This window comes from Primulina eburnea, chromosome 3 (assembly GCF_022965805.1).
Source record: "Primulina eburnea isolate SZY01 chromosome 3, ASM2296580v1, whole genome shotgun sequence".
Lineage (NCBI taxonomy): Eukaryota > Viridiplantae > Streptophyta > Magnoliopsida > Lamiales > Gesneriaceae > Primulina > Primulina eburnea.
The window spans coordinates 9,771,772-9,782,567 of record NC_133103.1 but is presented as its reverse complement, the minus strand read 5'-3'; the positions used below and the strand labels follow the sequence as shown (position 1 = coordinate 9,782,567).

The window sequence follows — 10,796 nt, the reverse complement described above, 5'->3', positions numbered from 1 at the left end:
TTGGATATGATGTGTAATAGTAATTGATTGATAATAATTAATGTTTGCTTTTATTTATTAAGAATATGATTGATATTATGATTAAATGATATTTACGTTTTTATCCTTTAGTCGTACAATTTTTTTACAATTAATTTTGACCTTCAACAAAAATATCTCAATTTACTCACCGAAGTTTTCCAATTTATAATATTTCTATAAAAAAATTAAAGTTCATAAATATTATATAGCTTAAGTTACTTTAATTTTTTTGGTTGAAAAATTTAATGAATATTATAAAAACTTATATGTAGTTTCATTAATTTATTATTATTTAGCAATAATATTCACAAACCCAACTTGTAAAAAAAAAGCTCAAGAAAAAAGGAAGAAATAAATAAATGACTATAAACTAGTGAATACTGTTGTGAAAAAATAAAAAATTTATGATAAAAAGTAAAAATCTCAAACCCTCAAAATTTACCAAACTACACACTTTATAATATTTTTCTCTCTGCTCAATTGTGAATTTCTTCACAATTGGTGAGCCTATTTATAGAATTTCTTTACAAATAATCCAAAAATAAAATACATCATTACCTACATCATCACACACTAATTTTCAATATTTACAACTCTTATTTTCAATATTCAAATATTCAACATTCAAATATTCAATACACACATTTTAAATATTAATTTTTAACAAATAAGTACATATGTACTTTTTTTTTATAGCAAAACGACGAATGAGTGAATTTAAATATAATATTCAATATTATGTTTACTGAGACATGTTATCAAACTAAAAAGAGGATAAATAATCAAGCTACGTAATTTTTTTTTTTTAAAAAAATAAGCAGTTGTTTCTTAAAAGTCTTTTAAGGTGCTTCTTTCATTAATACGAAACTTATTACGTTAATCATCATCTTTGATAAAGTCAGGTCAATATCTGTGTTATATCAAAGGGAATTTTAAAAAGGATGGTTGAAATTCATGGCTAAATGCATGCACACTACAATAAAATTGACTTTTCACGACACGAATTGAGCGAATATTAATATAATATTGTGTACACGGTTAATGTGTTGGTTGTATCATGGATATGGTATGTGATGTTTTCAGTTTTAATTTCATAGTGAGACAGTCTCACGAATCTTTATCCATGAGACGGATCAACCCTAACGATATTTACAATAAAAAAGTAATATTATTAACATAAAAAGTAATATTTTTTTATGAATGACCCAAATAAGAGATTCATCTAACAAAATACGACATATAAAACCGTCTTACATAAGTCTTTGTCTTAATTATGTAATTTGGAAAGTTTCAAGGATTTGCGTGCTATATACTCTAATAATTCCAGTTAATTAACATATGTTCTTAGACGAGGTTTCTTTGAGTATACGTTTTATTCAGACGTTTTCAATCATTTTTGCATGTCCACGTCGAGTGCAACTGGATCCAGGAATTTTACATTTGATTATAAATGAATATAAAAGTTGAATGACCAAATGTATCGAACGACTTGATCTTATCCTAATATTTTTCCGTCGATTAAATTATTTTAACTAGAAAATTTTACACAATGACCACGAGTCTCACGCTCCAAACCCAGAATATGGCATCATCAGTGCTCTAATATATTTTTAAAACAATAAGTAGAAATGATCAAAAAAATAATTTATTTATTCATCAAAAATTCTAGCTAGGTCGGTTTACAAGCTAGCTATAACAACAGAGTGCAGATATACAAAAAGAAATACAAACAAGATCAAAATAAGGATACTATTGTACTTCGGTATTTAAAACAGGAGTCGCAACGCAAAACTACCGTCAGTATGGAAAAGATTTTGCCTTTTTTTTACGAAAGAAGCGAAAAGATAACATAATTTTTCAAAGAGTTGCTCGGATCGTGAATCTTATTGAAAGCCTCGATGATAAGATTCCTAATAAAAATGTGATTGAGAAGATTCTCAGGAGTTTACCACTCAAATTTGATCGCTGTGTTGCTCTCAATGAAAAGCAAAACACCATGCTTTCGGCGTAGTATGCTTTATGTTGCATTTCAAAATTTGTAATGGTTGGGTGATCTGGATTCTCTCCCAGTTGGGCCTCGATCGGTATTGGTTTTGGGTTCATCAGTTTTTAAATTTCAAGGCGAATTTTTTTTTTTCCAAATTCTTCGATTTGAATTTTTGTGCACTAAGTTTTCCGGGTTTTTTTTTTTAATGCAATAAATTTTAATTTTCGGCTACTATGGTTTAATTATTGAGGTGACACCCTGAATATGTTAATACCACGTCTAAAAATACTAGCGTGATATCGAAAATTGCTAACCTAACCTACCGAATGTCATGTAAACAATTTGACCAAAACTAAAATTAAAAAATTTAATAGACGATCAAAATTCAAATTGGACAATATTTTACCAATTCAAAGATATGACCGATATTAAAAAAAATACTATATATGTTTGAAGTTGGAACCGACGAGCATCTTTTTTCTTTAATTTATCTTCTTCTCTAATAATTTTCAAAAAGCCTTAATAAATAAAAAAAATCAGAAACATTACTCGACTGTCTTTGAAAACTTTAGTCTCAATATTATTCACTCCCGACCCCGCTAGACTTTTGGATTGACTTGGAGAAATTAATGGCCACATATTTTTTCCAAATAGCCTTTATTATCGTACGTACTAGATTTTGTTACGTTCCCGACACGCTACTTGAGATGGCGCCATATAACAACCATGGATTAGAATGTGTTGACCCGTCGAATTGGTGTGGTTCATTTGCACCAATAGATCGGAACGTGTTACACAAAAAGGATTCAAAATTTTCATTAGTTTAGAGGTAAAAGTTCATCCCATGAAAACTCAAAATTTTGAAAAACACTTTAAAAGATCCAAATAATCAACACACAATTTAAAGAAAAGCAAGCGAATGCATGGTTTTTTTTTTTTTTTTTGAATTATAAGACGCATCGTAATTTGTCCTTTTTTACTCCTGTCTTTGTCATGATTGGGGGTCCAATTCATTAAATCACAATCCATTTTTGTTACGAAACACACGGATATCATGAAATTTTCGTCTTTATATACTTTAGTCTCATTCATGTAATCACAATATATCTCGAGAACCAGTACTAGTCAATCGTAGACTTGTGGAATATTGACTTGGAGCGGTAGCCACATTTGGTCAATGCAACTTTATATAATTAAATATATTTATTGGGTACTAAGAGATTAAGTTTGTATAATTATAAGTAAACTATGTTTTATTGAAAATAATTCGCCTTCAAAAAAGTTCACTTATATTTCATTTGTCTTTGCAGCATAATTTTAAAATTTTAAATTTTATTAAACAAAAAATCATTTGAGATAAAAAGGGTTCAAACAAGGCAAGCTGCGTTGTGAGTTATTTGAGCTGGTTCTAGTGTTATTACAATTTGTATTTAAAATTAATGAACTCGAACTAAGCTAGAATATACATGTTCAAGTATATTTTTCAAATCGAACTGGCTCTCAGTTTTTTATAATTAATTTTTTATGTAATATAACTACGTACACCAACTCGAGTGTGAACCGTGTTTTAAAATTTGTTTAACGAGGCTAGGCAATTAAGTTTAAAACAAACGAATATAGCTTGAACCCGAACATTAAATCGAGTCAAACTCGAGTCAAAATAATTAATTTAGCTGAACCCATTTCGAGTTTGAGCTCAAATATTACCAAAAAAAAAAAATAGAATTGGCAAATTAAAAATGGACCATTGGGTTAACCATTTTTCAAAAACAAAGTTAGATACGAAATAGTGGTTATATGAATCTATTGTACAATCTGGCTTTCGCGAACCTTGGTTCGAGACGTGATAGAATGATATCAAGGTGATTGTGATACTCCATCTCACATCTGATTATTTAGGAATATTTAAATTAGTTAATAAAGGCTTACAATTTACTTTTTATAACAACGATGGGTTAACGATTTTCAAAAAATTGTTGACGGATACAAAGTAATTGCAACATGAGCCTATTGTGTAGTCATGTTTGCGTGACATAATAGTATCAAAGACGTAAACCACCTACTTAAATATATTGTTTTTCAAAACCATGTGTGTTTTTTTTTTTTAAAATTAAAGTAGGCATAAAACCCTTGGGTGAGAATAACTCAAGTATGTCTGATTCTTAAAAACACTTTAAAAGATCTCGAATAATCAAAACAGAGTTAAAAAAAAAAAAAAAAAAAAAAGAGCAAGTGAATGCATGTACGTATTTTGAAATGGTCAATTGTAAGAAAATTCCTCCCTAACATCCACGTCCTTGTTTACTCGCGTGTTCGTCCCGAGTAGCGTGGCATTGTACGCATATAATAATCCAATTCATGATGGTCTCGAGTCAATGGAGGAAAATTATAACATTGGCTCATTTGGCCCACATCTAACTTTTCCCACCTTTGTTTCACTTCCCCGAATATAACCATGATTTGGCTGTTACTTTATCTTTCTTCCATTATTCTCACTTTATGGCTGCCCCATATATAATTACATGTTTATTGCAGACTTTTATTTGTTGTTTGTTCAATGGGCATAATTTTCAATTTTGAATTGTCTGACTTTATCTTTTATTTGTTAATTATGTTCATAAAATTAGTGGAGATGTTTTTGTAAAAGAAATTATCTTGCCAATATATATGTGACTTACCGATTTATCCATTAATAGATGATATGTAATTTTATCTGTGCATGATGAGGAAAGTTTTCAATTGTGAATTGCCATATTTTTCCTTGTATTTATACATACATCTAAAAATTAGTGAGGATCTTTTTGTACAAGAAATTATTGTGGCACGGTCAGAATTGGAAGCCATGATGTTATTGTATTCTACATGTATTAATTTACATTTTTTTCCTTCTATTTTTGGTTGTTGGCGGTCATTTCACTGTTGTATTCCACTCATTTGCATTTCTTTTTTCAATTTTAATCGTGATATCAGACTCTTCAACAATGTACGGTGTGACGCCAAGTTTCTGTGCAACATCAATGTCATCACTTTTCAACGCCACATCAACTCTCCAATGATAATTAATTGTTTTACCAGGATAGATAATGAAGCTTAAACCAAACAAACATAGTTTTAGTCCAAACATTTACTTGAGCCAAATTCGAGTCTAAAATAATTGATCTAGCTAAAATGATTCTAGCTCGAGTATAAAAAAAAACAGGAATAATTATAATTAAAAATAGACAAATATTTAGGTTGGAATTTAATCGATTAAAATGCAAATAAGGAAAATTTAGAAGTGTTGTCCTCATGATAACTCAAAATACAGGTAAAATTCCAATTTATGATCACAAAATATTGATCATATACAGGATAATTTCTGTAATTGAATATTTGAAATGCATTGTTTTGATTCAAGAAAAATAATCTATAGAGGAATTTAAAATATTTGAAATGCATTGTTTTGAAAACTTAATGTCAATATCGAAATTGAGAGTTATTTTCCAATAAATACATGAGATGTGTAGTTTTTAACACAGATAACGTCCTCATATTCTCCGAATCATCTTTCAACTCATGCTGCAATGTTTTGTATTATATTTTTTCGAAATCTAATTCATTCAAGACACTCCGATTAATGAGTCTTGGATAACATAGTTGAAGCTATCAATCACATAGTTATGAATTCTAAATTATTGCAGCTCGCCTCCATTTTCTTGATTCTCGCAAACCTTTTAGCCCATGGAGAGGCGCAGGCGCTATGCATCAACAACGGCAATTACACGAGAAATAGCACGTATGAGATTAACCTCAACAGCCTCCTCTCTTCTTTATCTACAAACGTCGATTACCTTGGATTCTACAACGCCTCGACGGGGCAAATCCCGGACACAGCATATGCCTCCGTCCTTTGTCGAGGGGACGTTCAGCCCCAAACATGTAGTACATGTATCCAAAATGCCGCCACTGAAATAGTAAAGTCTTGCCCATACCAAAAACAGGCAGTTTGGTTGGATGAATTTTGCACGATACGGTACTCTGATGAAAGCATGTACGGAATTAGGGAGACTAACCCAACTTATATATGGTGGAATTCAGGGAATGCTTCGAGACCAAACGAATTCATGGCGGATGTTAGAAAGCTACTGGATAATCTTCGTGACCAAGCTGCTGGCGGCGGTTCTTTAAGAAAAGTGGCATCGGGGAATACAAGTTCTATAAATTCTCAGAATATTTTTTCATTGGTTCAGTGTACCCCGGATTTGTCTCCGGAGAGTTGCAGCGCTTGTTTAAGGGAGGCTGCGGATCTTCCAACTCAATGCGTCAACAAGAAAGGGTGTAGAGTTCTAAAGCCTAGCTGCAATATGCGTTATGAAGTTGCGTCATTTTACAATGAAACCAGGCTTCAAGAAATACAGGCGCTTATAACACCACCGCCATCTTCACTACTGCCTGGTCCGTCGCCGCCGACAAAGCCAGGTAATGGACGATAAATGTATTATGAACCTTTATATTTTTTATCTTGTATATTTGACTCTTTGCGATTTTGAGAATCTATATCAATGTACGTTGACATGGCTCAGACGTACCAAAGACCATAAATAATATACATATTCAGGACTTAATTTCTGGGAAAGGTAAACTTTTTCAAATTCATTATGAATTTACAGGAACAAAAGGCAATAGTAAAGTTCAAACCATCATCATCGTGGTCGTTTCAATCGTTGTATGTCTAATAGTAGCTGTAGTTGCTTTCATCCTGTTTATAAAGAGAACAAAGAAGAAGCAGATGGAACAACTTGAATGTAAGTATTTTCTCATCGTTTACCAAACTTAACCTCCAGGCTTTAAGCAACAAACTCGCTAAAACACCCCTTTCAATTTGAAGCTACACCCGACATCAATGTAGCTGAATCTCTACAATACGATTTTCACGAAATCAAAGCTGCAACACATGATTTCTCAAATGATAACAAGATAGGGCAAGGTGGATTTGGTGCCGTCTACAAGGTAAGCAGATGCATCAGTTCCATTTAATTAAAAACATTGTGGCATGTTGCATCGATTGAATGTTTCAGTGATACGGATAGAGTTTGAATATGTTAAGATTTAATAACAGGGAAAACTTTCGAATGGGCAAGAAATTGCTGTAAAACGATTGTCCGTGGATTCGGGCCAAGGTGACGTGGAATTCAAGAATGAAGTCTTACTAGTGGCCAAGCTACAACACCGGAATCTTGTTAGACTCTTGGGTTTCTCCATGGAAGGGAAAGAGAGACTTCTTATCTATGAGTTCGTTGAGAACAAAAGCCTCGATAGATTCATATTCGGTAATCTTTTTTGTTATAGTAATTATTTCACCACTTTTGAGCTCACATGTTCTTCAGATTTATACATATACTCAAGTGTACTACAGACTCAATCAAGGGCAACTATTTGGATTGGGAGATGCGTTACAAAATCATTGGAGGAATTTCGAGGGGACTTCTATATTTGCACGAAGAATCTCGAATCAAAATAATTCACCGCGACCTTAAAGCTAGCAATATACTTTTAGATCGGTGAAATGAACCCTAAAATCGCAGACTTTGGAATGGCGAGGTTGTGTGCCGCAGATGAAACTCAGGGTAATACCAACAGAATTGTGGGAACATAGTAAGTGTTGCATGTTTCACTTAAAATGGGAACGTATTCAAATCATTTGGGATCATGAGACGTCCTATGGATAGGCTTGGGAGTGAAATTAAACATGTATTTCTTTTTTAATAACGATTGGATAACCTTTTAAATCTTCTTATTTTGGGGTGGAGTCATGAACCCTTTCACCCTCACGGTTCGCCACCTCATACTACTCTATATGTTTAGTTGGTAGAATAGTCTTTCCTCACATACAGATACTAATAACTTGCATATTGCAGCGGATATATGTCTCCGGAATATGCAATGCATGGACAGTTCTCTGTTAAATCGGATGTATTTAGCTTTGGTGTACTGATCCTAGAAATCATAACCGGCCGGAAAAACAGCTCTTTTCGAAATGGAGAGGATACAGAAGACCTCTTAAGTCTGGTAAGCAAATGTGCATTCGTACATGAGTCTGAGTTTTTACTGAATTAAATTACCAACTTCATAATCTAGGTAGACCAACAAAGTTTTAGAGGAGAGGGTTGCTCCCCCGCTCATTTTAATTTTCCATGTATAATTGAGATAATCACTTATTTAATTAGCCCCCACAACTTTAGTCATTCTAGTTGCACACCGTTAATCAAGAACCTCGATTTCCATATTGTTTATGATAATCTTAAATGCTCATCTGTTTAAGAGGAAATTATCTTGTAGGCATGGAAATATTGGCGCCAAGGAACAATAAAGGATATAATCGATCCTGCGTTGAGGGCTAATTTGGGTTCCTTACAAGATATGTTACGCTGCATTCATATTGGTCTGTTGTGTGTGCAAGATAATCAAACAGATAGACCAACAATGGCTTCCGTCGTTCTGATGCTTAGCAGCTTTACCATATCTCTACCGGTTCCTCTCGAGCCAGTATTTTTCACTACTAGTGGTTACAATTCGAAGATCGCAATTTTTCCGGCATATGATTCAAAAGACTTTGAGTCTACCAAATCATCATCCCAAAATATGTCAGATCATTCTACTGAATCATCAAAAAATGTCATGTCCGTGACCGAGTTTCATCCTAGATGAGTTCTGAAGAATATGGTTAATGTTCATGATTGACTAATGTGTCGTGTTTATCATTTTCTCTTGTAATTTGTGTTGTCATATGTCAATAGACCTTTTTTTATTGTGATGCCTATGTAAGGTTGCAAACAAGGCAAGCTGAGTTGTGAGATTTTCAAGTTAAATTAATTAATGAACTTGAACTAAACTATAACATGTTCGAGTATTTTTCAAGCCGAATTCAAGATTAAATTATGTAGACGGATTTGTTATTTTAGTAATTATTTTAAAATAAAATAAACTACCTCAACTCAAGAGTACTCTGACCCATATTCAAATATTTGTTTAACAAAGATAAAATATTAATTAAGTTGAAACCAAACAAATCTAGCTTGAATAACCCAAGTTTTAAATCGAGTCAAAATAATTTATCTAGCTGAAAACATTTGAGTTAAAGCTGGAATGTGACAAAAAAATTGGAGTTAGAAAATAAAAAAATGGACCAAATATTTTCGATGGATCACAATTCATTAAAATTCATATAAGAACAAATTATAAGTGTTGTCCTCGTGATAACTCAAAATACCCACAAAAATTCAATTTGTAATAATAAAAAAATATTGATATATTTATGCACATAATCAATCCTTCATTTAATAAATTAGATGATCCTATTTGTGCTTGGATTGTAGCATATTTTATTTAAGAAAAAGCTTTGAAAATCAGATACAAGATAATTTTTATAATTGAAGATTTGAAATGCATTGCTTTGGTTCAAGAAATATAACCTAAAATATAAGTAAAGAATCTAAATTGAATCTTAGATTATTGGAATTGATTATCATTTTCGCTTTTTGGTTGTTGAAACGATGAATTGTAAGAAAAAATATTCCATCTCTTTAAATAGAACAAACTACACCCAAATGATTATATATATATATATATATATATATATATATATATATATATATATATATATATATATATATATATATATATAATTTTGATATCCTGCACACCTACCGTGCACACCTTTGTGAGCACCGATGAGGTGCTGAAAGTGGTTTCTGGTTCCTTTTATATTTCATAAAATCAAGAAATTACCCATGAATATGGGACTAACAAGTTTGTATATTTTTCAAAGTAATAATTATAAATTTACATTTGGAATGATGAATTTCAAATGCATATATTTCAAATATATTTTTGTTGGTTTAGAGAAGTAAGATCATAAACTTCGAATCCATCTCTTACTTGTTTATATATTGTTTCATGTGAACTATGATATATTTCACCATCTTGTTATATATATGTACTTGAAAGCAGAGCATGTAGTAGATAAAAAAAAAAAAAAAAAAAAAAAAAGAAGCGTTGAAATGAGATTTCAAATTGCTGACTCATCAGATGTCAAGTCAATAATTTAACCAAAATTACCAAAACTTAACTTTGAAAATTTAATGATCAAAACCTAAAATTGGACAAATTAGTGAACAAAGAAAATTATTTTACCAATTTGAAGATACGAAAGAAAATTGAAAATACTATATATGTTTGAAGTTTGAACCGACGAGCATCTTTTTTCTTTAATTTCCCTTCTCCAGTAATTTTCAAAAAGCATTATAAAAGGATGGGAGACTGGGAGTTATAAATGATTATTACAGAAACATTGCTCGGTTGTCTTTGTAAAATGTTTGAGTTGGAGAAATTAATGACCGCATATTTTTTCCAAATAGCCTTGATTATCGTACTTAACACATTTTGTTACGTTCACGACACGTTGTTTGAGATGGCGCCATATAACATGCATGGATTGGGACGTGTTGACCCGCGTACTTGAGTTACACTACAAAAAAATTAGGTGTTATCGATTATTTTTGAATCAAAAACCGTCGCAAAATTGATAATTCAAATATTGAAATAATATTTTTTGTAATAAAAGTTGAGTATGAGTTATTTTTTGGTAATTCAGAATCTATTAGCATATTTTAAATATAACCATTATTTTATATAACTAGCAAACTTTTGCAGCATATAATTTAAAAAATATGATATTATGGAAAATTAGTATTTTTATATTATAAGATTAAGATAATTTTTAAATTTAATATTTGAAGTTTTATTTTAT

At 31.3% G+C, this 10,796-nt stretch overlaps 1 pseudogene; it reads left to right on the top strand.

Annotated features, from left to right (window-relative positions):
* Positions 1-5,521: 5,521 nt before the first annotated feature.
* Positions 5,522-8,807, top strand: LOC140826173 (cysteine-rich receptor-like protein kinase 15; annotated as a pseudogene).
* The last annotated feature ends 1,989 nt before the right edge of the window (positions 8,808-10,796 follow it).